We start from the raw sequence: 10,458 nt of genomic DNA, 5'->3' as shown, positions 1-10,458 counted from the left end.
GAAGGGATATCGAAAAGGTCCGGGTTGTCGAATCACGTCTCCCGAAAATTATCAGTACATATGGCAGAAAACACTTTTCACATATTGAGGTCGGAATGGGATCAAGTGTTTTACGTCTTACAAAGATGCCCGAAGATGAAACACTTGATTAATGAACAAAAGAGTGCTAACGACAAAAGCGGCGGGCGCCGAACAACAAACAAGTAGGGAAAGTGCATTGCCTATTTGGTCTAGTGGTATATTGAAAGGGATAGTTGGAGAATGGAAGGGGTACTATTTTATAATGGGCATTTCTAGAATTGAAGGGGTAATATTACAAGAATTGAACTCGAGACCTCTCGACCCAAAGCAAAAATCCTACCACTAGACCAAATGCCCTTAGAAAAGGTATAAGGCCTCGTCATTCCAAGAATCAAAGTCGAGACCTCTCGCACCTAGCGAGAATCATACCGCCAGATCAAATGCCCTTAGAAATATAAGCGAAATTCATAAGTTCTTAGAAGGAATAGTAAATATATAAATGCCTTAGAAGGGATATTGAAAGGGAGAATTGGAGAATGGTAGGGGTACTATTTTATAATGGGCATTTCCAAAATTGAAGGGGTAAGATTACAAGGGGCGTTTTGAGAATTGAACTCAAAATATCTTGCACCCAAAGTGATAATCATACCACTAGACCACCTTAAAAAGGATATTGTTACAAGAATTCAACTCTCACACTGAAATGGAGAATCATACCACTAGAACAACCTCTCAACCCTAGGTAAATGCGCCTTTGGAACAAGCATTTTAGCTGCAAGATTAGTTGTTGCACTCTATGGTTTATTGATCCAAGTGGCTCATTGAATCAATGCCACCTAGATTGCGATACGTTCCTCGGAGGCCAGACTTATGTAACCCCCACCCAATCTCGTGACAAAGATTGCAACTGCTTAAAATTTCTATCTTTTGATGGATTGATAAACTAATTTGGATTTGTCGTTTCAAAGAGTTACAAATAGTTTCATATATATTTACTAATTCTAATTTCCTTTTCTCCTTCTCAAAGAAATATCATCACAAAGCCTCAAAGAAAGGATACTATTACAAGGGGCATTTTGAGAATCATCACAATAAACCAAATTCCCTTATAAGGGATATCGTTACAACGCCTCCAAGGAGTAATATTACACTCTCGGGGCATTTCGAGAACCGAACTCAAGACCTCTCATACCAAAAACGAGAATCATACCACTATACCAAATGCCCTTATAGGGAATACATCTCACAAAGAAGATTTTTTGGAGGATTGAACAAGGCACATTTCGAGAATCAAACTCAAGACCTGTCGCACTCGAAGTGAGAATCATACCAGTACACCAAATTCCCTTACAAGGGAAGAGTTTTTGGAGGATAGAACAATGGGCATTTCCAAAATTGAACTTGACACCTATCGTACCCGAACCGACAATCATACCACATACCAAATGCCCTTACAAGGGAAGATTTTTTGGAGGATTGAACAAGGGACATTTCAAGAATCACACTCGAGATCAAATGCCCTTACAAGGGAAGATTATTTGGAGGATTGAACAAGCGGCATTTCGAGAATCGAACTCGAGACCTCTCGCACCCGAAGCGAGAATCATACCACAGACCAAATGCCCTTATCCCCTTACAAGAGGAGGAAGAAAATTTGGAGGATTGAACAAGGGGCATTTCGAGAATCGAACTCGAGACCTCTCGCACCCGAAGCGAGAATTATACCATAGACCAAATGCCCTTACAAGAAGAAAATTTGGAGGATTGAATGGGTAACGGATACCCCTCACAAACTATTACACGAGGAATTTCGAGAATCAAACTCGAGACCTCCTTACCCGAAGCGAGAATCATAACACTAGATTAAACGCCCTTACAAGATATATATCCCTAACAAGGAAGAATTTTGAGAGTTGAAGGGGCATTTCAAGTGTTCTCTGTTACCCGACCGGCAAAGGAGCTAAGGACGACAAAGACCAGGGTGTGAAAAGGGGAATTGTTATTTAGGAATCTGTTGAAATTACTAGTCTTAATATATAGATTAATATATGAGAAGATGTGGACGAATGGACCGGAATCGGTATGCCGATCCGGATCCGGACCGATCCCGAATAAGTGCTGGTTGGCACCGTTTTGTACTTCGCACCGGTGACCTATATAAAGGCCCGGTTATAATGTAGTCATTAACGGAGAGTAATATAAACCTTTTGTTTAATCATTGAGTATTGTTCACCATTCTATGCTTATTGTATATCTTATGCGTGTTAATGATGTATTGCTAAGTAACCGATTAAGGTCCAATTAAGCGTTGTGTCGTAAGTTATCTCCCCGTAACACCCTTTGGTAAAGTGTCTTAAGTGGACACCTTGTGTTAGGCTATTGTCCGGCCCTAAGGATTAACATTCTCGCACCTGAAGCGAGAATCATACCACTAGACCAAACGCCCTTTCAAGATATACCCCTCACAAGGAAGAATTTCAAGAATTGAAGGGGCATTTCGAGTTGAGATCTCTCGCACACGAAGCAAGAATCATACCACTAGACCAAATGTCCTTTCAAGGAATACCCCTCACAAGGAAGAATATTTGGAGGATTGAATACTATGGGCATTTCGAAAATCAAACTCGAGACCTCTCACACCGGAAGTGAGAATCATAACACTAGACCAAATGCCCTTTCAAGGGAAGACTTTTGGGAGGATTGAACAAGGGGCATTTCGAGAATCGAACTTGAGACCTCTCGCACCCAAAGCAAGAATCATACCACTAGAACAAAAGCCCTTACAAGGGAAGACTTTTCGGAGGATTGATAACAGGCATTTCGATAAATCGAACTCAAGACCTCTCGCACCCGAAATGAGAATCATACCACTAGAACAAAAGCCCTTACAAGGGAAGACTTTTCGGAGGATTGATAACGGGCATTTCGATAAATCGAACTCCAAACCTCCCGCGCCCGAAGCGAGAATCATACCACAGAGCAGATGCCATAAGGAAGAGATGTTGAGACCTCCCGCGCCCGAAGAGAGAAATATACCACAGAGCAGATGCCCTTACAAAGAAGAGATTTTCGAGGATTTAAGGTGTAAGGGATACCCCTCACAAACTATTACAAGGGACATTTCGAGAATCGAACTCGAGACCTCTCACACCCGAAGCGAGAATCATACCACAGAGCAGATGCCACAAGGAAGAGATGTTGGAGGATTGAACAAGGGGTGTTTCAAGAATCGAACTCGAGACCTCTTGCGCCCGAAGCGAGAAACATACCATAGAGCAGATACCCTTACAAGGAAGAGATGTTGAGACCTCCCGCGCCCGAAGAGAGAAACATACCACAGAGCAGATGCCCTTACAAGGAAGAGATTTTCGAGGATTGAAGGTGTAAGGGATACCCCTCACAAACTATTACAAGGGGCATTTCGAGAATCGAACTCGAGACCTCTCACACTCGAAGCGAGAATCATACCACTAGACCAAACGCCCTTTCAAGGAATATACCCTACAAGGAAAAATATTTGGAGGATTGAAGGGGTACTATTACAAGGGGCATTTCGAGAATCGAACTCGAGACCTCTCACACCCGAAGCGAGAATCATACCACTAGACCAAACGTCCTTTCACGAAGAAATATTTGGAGGATTGAAGGGGTACTATTACAAGGGGCATTTCGAGAATCGAACTATAGACCTCTCACACCCAAAGTGAGAATCATACCACTAGACCAAACGCCCTTTCAAGGAATATACCCCTCATAAGGAAAAATATTTGGAGGATTGAAGGGGTACTATTACAAGGGGCATTTTGAGAATCGGACTCGAGACCTCTCACACCCGAAGCGAGAATCATACCACTAGACCAAACGCCCTTTCAAGGGATACCCCTTTCAAGGAAGAATATTTAGAGGATTAAAGGGGTACCATTAGAAGGGGAATTTCAAGAATCGAACTCGAGACATCTTGCACTCAAAGCGAGAATCATACCATTAGACCAAACGCCCTTACAAAGAATACTCTTCACAAGGGAGAATATTTGGAGGTTTGAAGGGGTACTATTACAAGGGCATTTCGAGAATCGAACTCGATACCTCTCACACCAAAAGCGAGATTCATACCACTAGACCAAATACTTTTTCAAGGAACGCCTCCCTAAGAAGGAGTGTTCGAATATTTGGAGGATTTAAGGGGTATTATTACTAGAGGCATTTCGAGAATCGTACTTGAGACCTCTCGCACCCGAAACAAGAATCATACCACTAGACCAAATGCCACAAGGAAGACATTTTGGAAGATTGAACAAGGGGCATTTCGAGAATCGAACTCGAGACCTCTCGCACCCAAAGCGAGAATCATACCACAGACCAAATGCCCCTACAAGGAAGAAATTTTGGAGGATTGAAGGGGTAAGATTACCCCTAAAGAACTATTACACGGGGAATTTCGAGAATTGAACTCAAGACCTTTCTTACCCGAACGGAGAATCGAACATGAGACCTCTCGCACCCGGAACGAGAATCATACCAGTAGACCAAGCACTATTTCAGGAAATAACCCTTTGGAGGATTGAAGGGGTACTATTACTAGGGCAATTTCGAAAATCAAACTCGAGACCTCTCACACCCGAAGCGAGAATCATACAACTAGACCAAATGCCACAAGGAAGAAATTTTTGGAGGGTTGAACAAGGGGCATTTCGAAAATAGAACTCGAGACCTCGGTCTAGCCACAAGGAAGAAAGCTTTGGAGGGTTGAACAAGGGGCATTTCGAAAATAGAACTCGAGACCTCGGTCTAGCCACAAGGAAGAAAGCTTTGGAGGATTGAACAAGGGGCATTTCGAAAATAGAACTCGAGACCTCTCGCACCCAAAGTGAGAATCATACCACTAGACCAAATGCCACAAGGAAGAAAGTTTTGGAGGATTGAACAAGGGGCATTTCGAGAATCGAACTCGAGATCTCTCGCACCCGAAGCAAGAATCATACCATTAGACCAAATACCCTTTCAAGGGAAGACTTTTTAGAGGATTAAACAAGGGGTATTTCGAGAGTCAAACTCAAGACCTCTCGCACCCAAAGCGAGAATCATACCACTAGACCAAATTCCCTTACGAGGGAAGAGGTTTTGGACGATTGAACAATGGTCCATGGTTGTTTACGTACCCGTATTTAATGTTTAAATACGTATAGTACCTCATCATTTGTATAGTATGTACTATACCTCAATGTTGTTCAGTCAAATATCATGTACATTTGTCCAATACGGTATTTAACGTATTTATAAAAAAACAGGTATAATACGTATTTATAAAGAAAATGTAAGTAAAACCCTAACAAAAAGCAAAAGAAAAAAAAGATTTTAGTGAAAAAGAAGCCAAAGGAAGGAAGAAAGAAGAATAGAAGAGACGATGATGAAGAAGATGAAGAAGAAGTAGAAGAAGAGAGAAAAGAAGACATAAACCTGTCGTGAGTGTGATAATTGCAGTCGATAGAAGAAGAAGAAGAAGAAGAAAATGAAGAAATGAGATACCTATCATGAGTGTGATAATCGTAGACGATTACTCAATCTATGAAGGCATAATTGTAAATAATTACAATTTTAAGTAGAACATTGTGATACACACTTACACTGATTTATAGGATAAGGGAATGTCAACATCCATATTGCTACAAGTATTTTAGGATGTGAAATGTTCAAATGTCTTATATGCATTTTAGGATGTAGAACTATATTGTACATCACAAAATTGTGTAAACATAGATGTTTTTTACAATATTATAGATATTTTTTAGAAAGGTAAGTAATTTTTCAAATTCTAGAAGTATTTAACGTACTATACGTACTATACGTAAAATACGTATTTTATAAGTATTTAACATATTAAGAAAACGTATTTAACGTATTTTTAAATTGGGAGGTACTATACGGGTATTAATATGTTAAATACGTATGGTATCCGTACCGTACCTAACAACCTTGCAATGGGCATTTCGATAAATCGAAGTCACGACCTCTCGCACCGGAAACAAGAATCATACCACTAGACCAAATGCCACAAGGAAGAAATGTTGGAGGATTGAACAAGGGGCATCTCGAGAATCGAACTTGAGACATCTCGCGCTCAAAGCGAGAATCATACCACAAACCAAATGCCACAAGGAAGAGATTTTGGAGGATTGAACAAGGGGCATTTCGAGAATCGAACTCGAGACCTCTTGTGCCCGAAGCGTGAATCATACCACAGACCAGATGCCCTTACAAGGAAGAGATTTTGGAGGAATTTTACCAACGGATTTTCGAAATTCCAGCATTCAATTCTTTCTACAATCTGAGTCGCATTAAAGATTATCGTATAATAATCCATGAATATTCAAGCCTTCTTGAAAGGTCAAAAGAAAAGACTTTATACCTGCAACATCAGGAATATCCTCAATATTAGGAATATCTTCAATATCACCAATTCTTGAAAATATATCAATTCCAAATTTTTTTGATATTTCTGGACTTATTTGAATTCGACCAATTCCACGAAATTCATCAATTACATCAAAAGGATCAATTTCCTTAATTTCATAATATGTAGGAGGGCATTTCGAGAATCGAACTCGAGACCTATTGTGCCCGAAGCGAGAATCATACCACAGACCACATGCCCTTACAAGGAAGCGATTTGGAGGATTGAAGGGGTAAGGGATACCCCTCAAAAACTAATACAAGGGGCATTTCGAGAATCGAACTCGAGACCTCTCGCACCCAAAGCGAGAATCATACCACTAGACTAAATGCCCTTGTTACCTTCCTATCACAAGGAAGATTTTTTTTACAATTGAACGGGTAAGATTACAAGGGGCATTTCGAGAATCGAACTCGAGACCTCTCACACCCAAAGTGAGAATTATACCACTAGCCAAAATGCCCTTACAAGGGAAGACTTTTTGTAGGATTCATAGCAGGCATTTCGATAAATCATACCACTAGACTAAATGCCCTTACAAAAGATACCCCTTGTCACCTTCCTATCACAAGGAAGATTTTTTTTACAATTGAAGGGGTACTATTACAAGGGGCATTTCGAGAATCGAACTCGAGACCTCTCGCACCCAAAGCGAGAATCATACCACTAGACTAAATGCCCTTACAAGAGATACCCCTTGTCACCTTCCTATCACAAGGAAATATTTCTTTTACAATTGAAGGGGGGCATTTCAAGAATCGAACTCGAGACCTCTTGCACCCAAAGCGAGAATCATACCACTAGACTAAATGCCCTTACAAGAGATACCGCTTGTCACCTTCCTACCACAAGGAATATTTTTTTTACAATTGAAGGGGTACTATTAGAAGGGGCATTTCGAGAATCAAACTCGAGACCTGTCACACCCAAAGCGAGAATCATACCACTAGACTAAATGCCCTTACAAGGGAAGACTTTTTGGAGGATTGATAACGGGCATTTCGATAAATCATACCACTAGACTAAATGCCCTTACAAGAGATACCCCTTGTCACCTTCCTATCACAAGGACGATTTTTTCACAATTGAAGGGGTACTATTACAAGGGGCATTTCGAAGGGGTACTATTACAAGGGGCATTTCGAGAATAGAACTCGAGACCTCTTGCACCCGAAGCGAGAATCATACCACTAGACTAAATGCCCTTACAAGAGATACCCCCTGTCACCTTCCGATCACAAGGAAGTTTTTTTTTACAATTGAAGGGGTACTATTAGAATGGGCATTTCGAGAATCGAACTTGAGACCTCTCGCACCCGAAGCGAGAATCATACCACTAGACTAAATGCCCTTACAAGAGATACCCCTTGTCACCTTCCGATCACAAGGAAGTTTTTTTTTACAATTGAAGGGGTACTATTAGAAGGGGCATTTCGAGAATCAAACTAGAGACCTCTCACACCCAAAGCGAGAATCATACCACTAGACTAAATGCCCTTGTCACCTTTCTATCACAAGGAAGTTTTTTTTACAATTAAAGGGGTACTATTACAAGGGGCATTTCGAGAATCGAACTCGAGACCTCTCGCACCCAAAGCGAGAATCATACCACTAGACAAAATGCCCTTGTCACCATCCCTTCACAAGGAAGCTTTTTTTTACAATTGAAGGGGTACTATTACCCGGGGTATTTCGAGAATCGAACTGGAGACCTCTCGCACCCAAAGCGAGAATCATACCACTAGACTAAATGCCCTTACCTTCCCTTCATAAGAGGTACCCCTTATCACCTTCCCTTCACAAGGGAAATATTTTTTACAATTAAAGGGATAGGATTACAAGGGGCATTTCGAGAATCGAACTCGAGACCTCTCGCACCCAAAGCGAGAATCATACCACTAGACTAAATGCCCTTGTCACCTTCCCTTCACAAGGAAGCTTTTTTTTACAATTGAAGGGGTACTATTACCAGGGGTATTTCGAGAATCGAACTGGAGACCTCTCGCACCCAAAGCGAGAATCATACCACTAGACTAAATGCCCTTACCTTCCCTTCATAAGAGGTACCCCTTATCACCTTCCCTTCACAAGGAAAATATTTTTTACAATTAAAGGGATACGATTACAAGGGGCATTTCGAGAATCGAACTCGAGACCTCTCGCACCCAAAGCGAGAATCATACCACTAGACTAAATGCCCTTACAAGAGGTACCCCTTGTCACCTTCCCTTCACAAGGAAGATATTTCTTACAATTGAAGGGATAATATTACAAGGGGCATTTCGAGAATCGAACTCGAGACCTCTCGCACCCAAAGCGAGAATCATACCACTAGACTAAATGCCCTTACAAGAGGTACCCCTTGTCACCTTCCCTTCACAAGGAAGTTTTTTTTTACAATTGAAGGGATACTATTACAAGGGGCATTTCGAGAATCGAACTCGAGACCTCTCGCACCCAAAGCGAGAATCATACCACTAGACTAAATGCCCTTACAAGAGGTACCCCTTGTCACCTTCCCTTCACAAGGAAGTTTTTTTTTACAATTGAAGGGATACTATTACAAGGGGCATTTCGAGAATCGAACTCGAGACCTCTCGCACCCAAAGCGAGAATCATACCACTAGACTAAATGCCCTTACAAGAGGTACCCCTTGTCACTTTCCCTTCACAAGGAAGATATTTTTTACAATTGAAGGGATACTATTACAAGGGGCATTTCGAGAATCGAACTCGAGACCTCTCGCACCCAAAGCGAGAATCATACCACTAGACTAAATGCCCTTGTCACCTTCCTATCACAAGGAAGATTTTTTTTACAATTGAAGGGGCTACTATTACAAGGGGCATTTCGAGAATCGAACTCGAGACCTCTCGCACCCAAAGCGAGAATCATACCACTAGACTAAATGTCACCTTCCCTTCCCAAGGAAGATTTTTTTTACAATTGAAGGCAAGGGGCATTTCGAGAATCGAACTCGAGACCTCTCGCACCCAAAGCGAGAATCATACCACTAGACTAAATGCCCTTACAAGAGGTACCCCTTGTCACCTTCTCTTCACAAGGAAGATTTGTTTTACAATTGAAGGCAAGGGGCATTTCGAGAATTGAACTCGAGACCTCTCGCACCGAAAGCGAGAATCATACCACTAGACTAAATGCCCTTATAGGAGGTACCCCTTGTCACCTTCCCTTCACAAGGAAGATTTTTTTTACAATTGAAGGCAAGGGGCATTTCGAGAATCGAACTCGAGACCTCTCGCATTCAAAGCGAGAATCATACCACTAGACTAAATGCCTTTACAAGAGGTACCCCTTGTCACATTCCCTTCACAAGGAATTTTTGTTTTACAATTGAAGGGGTACGTACTATTACAAGGGGCATTTTGAGAATCTATCTCGAGACCTCTCGCACCCAAAGCGAGAATCCTACCACTAGACTAAATGCCTTTATAAGAGGTACCCCTTGTCACATTCCCTTCACAAGGAAATGTTTTTTTACAATTGAAGGGGTACGTACTATAACAAGGGGCATTTTGAGAATCGAACTCGAGACCTCTCGCACCCAAAGCGAGAATCATACCACTAGACTAAATGCCCTTACAAGAGATACCCCTTGTCACTTTGCTATCACAAGGAAGAGTTTTTTGACAATTGATGGTGTACTATTACAAGGGGCATTTCAAGAATCGAACTTGAAGTTTTTGACAACTAAAGGGGTATTATTACAAGGGGCATTTCGAGAATCGAATTCGAGACCTCTCACACCCGAAGTAAGAATCATACCACTAGACCAAAAGCACGAGGTACCCCTCACCTTCTGTTGAGCGGACAAGCTCAACCGAATCTGGATTGGCCGAAGAAGACAAAGCCGAATCGGAGTTCGGAATGATGAACCGGATCGGTGTCCGAATGGTATCCCGAACCAGGAGCCGGATCAGATTGTAACCGGTAGGACATTAGAGACCTACGAATCTAACCTAGT

General features: G+C 41.7%; 14 non-coding genes across 14 annotated transcripts; all 14 read right to left on the bottom strand.

The window, feature by feature from the left end:
* Positions 1-3,434: 3,434 nt before the first annotated feature.
* On the bottom strand, positions 3,435-3,506 carry TRNAS-CGA (transfer RNA serine (anticodon CGA)). The gene has a single exon. It is a non-coding gene; the product is annotated as a tRNA-Ser (tRNA).
* Positions 3,507-6,734: 3,228 nt separating this feature from the next.
* On the bottom strand, positions 6,735-6,806 carry TRNAP-UGG (transfer RNA proline (anticodon UGG)). The gene has a single exon. It is a non-coding gene; the product is annotated as a tRNA-Pro (tRNA).
* A 275-nt stretch (positions 6,807-7,081) lies between these two features.
* On the bottom strand, positions 7,082-7,153 carry TRNAP-UGG (transfer RNA proline (anticodon UGG)). The gene has a single exon. It is a non-coding gene; the product is annotated as a tRNA-Pro (tRNA).
* Positions 7,154-7,751: 598 nt separating this feature from the next.
* On the bottom strand, positions 7,752-7,823 carry TRNAP-CGG (transfer RNA proline (anticodon CGG)). Its single transcript has one exon. It is a non-coding gene; the product is annotated as a tRNA-Pro (tRNA).
* A 203-nt stretch (positions 7,824-8,026) lies between these two features.
* Positions 8,027-8,098, bottom strand: TRNAP-UGG (transfer RNA proline (anticodon UGG)). Its single transcript has one exon. It is a non-coding gene; the product is annotated as a tRNA-Pro (tRNA).
* Positions 8,099-8,313: 215 nt separating this feature from the next.
* Positions 8,314-8,385, bottom strand: TRNAP-UGG (transfer RNA proline (anticodon UGG)). Its single transcript has one exon. It is a non-coding gene; the product is annotated as a tRNA-Pro (tRNA).
* A 215-nt stretch (positions 8,386-8,600) lies between these two features.
* TRNAP-UGG (transfer RNA proline (anticodon UGG)) lies at positions 8,601-8,672 on the bottom strand. Its single transcript has one exon. It is a non-coding gene; the product is annotated as a tRNA-Pro (tRNA).
* A 74-nt stretch (positions 8,673-8,746) lies between these two features.
* Positions 8,747-8,818, bottom strand: TRNAP-UGG (transfer RNA proline (anticodon UGG)). Its single transcript has one exon. It is a non-coding gene; the product is annotated as a tRNA-Pro (tRNA).
* A 74-nt stretch (positions 8,819-8,892) lies between these two features.
* On the bottom strand, positions 8,893-8,964 carry TRNAP-UGG (transfer RNA proline (anticodon UGG)). The gene has a single exon. It is a non-coding gene; the product is annotated as a tRNA-Pro (tRNA).
* Positions 8,965-9,038: 74 nt separating this feature from the next.
* Positions 9,039-9,110, bottom strand: TRNAP-UGG (transfer RNA proline (anticodon UGG)). Its single transcript has one exon. It is a non-coding gene; the product is annotated as a tRNA-Pro (tRNA).
* Positions 9,111-9,184: 74 nt separating this feature from the next.
* Positions 9,185-9,256, bottom strand: TRNAP-UGG (transfer RNA proline (anticodon UGG)). The gene has a single exon. It is a non-coding gene; the product is annotated as a tRNA-Pro (tRNA).
* A 173-nt stretch (positions 9,257-9,429) lies between these two features.
* Positions 9,430-9,501, bottom strand: TRNAP-UGG (transfer RNA proline (anticodon UGG)). Its single transcript has one exon. It is a non-coding gene; the product is annotated as a tRNA-Pro (tRNA).
* A 200-nt stretch (positions 9,502-9,701) lies between these two features.
* Positions 9,702-9,773, bottom strand: TRNAS-UGA (transfer RNA serine (anticodon UGA)). The gene has a single exon. It is a non-coding gene; the product is annotated as a tRNA-Ser (tRNA).
* Positions 9,774-10,001: 228 nt separating this feature from the next.
* On the bottom strand, positions 10,002-10,073 carry TRNAP-UGG (transfer RNA proline (anticodon UGG)). The gene has a single exon. It is a non-coding gene; the product is annotated as a tRNA-Pro (tRNA).
* Between the last annotated feature and the right edge of the window lie 385 nt (positions 10,074-10,458).

Source organism: Azolla caroliniana, unplaced genomic scaffold (assembly GCF_043228905.1).
Source record: "Azolla caroliniana isolate FFs.n. ecotype wild unplaced genomic scaffold, voAzoCaro1.0.p SCAF_161, whole genome shotgun sequence".
In the NCBI taxonomy this organism is placed as follows: domain Eukaryota; kingdom Viridiplantae; phylum Streptophyta; class Polypodiopsida; order Salviniales; family Salviniaceae; genus Azolla; species Azolla caroliniana.
The sequence above is the reverse complement of the archived record's forward strand: the minus strand, read 5'-3'. Positions and strand labels throughout refer to the sequence as shown.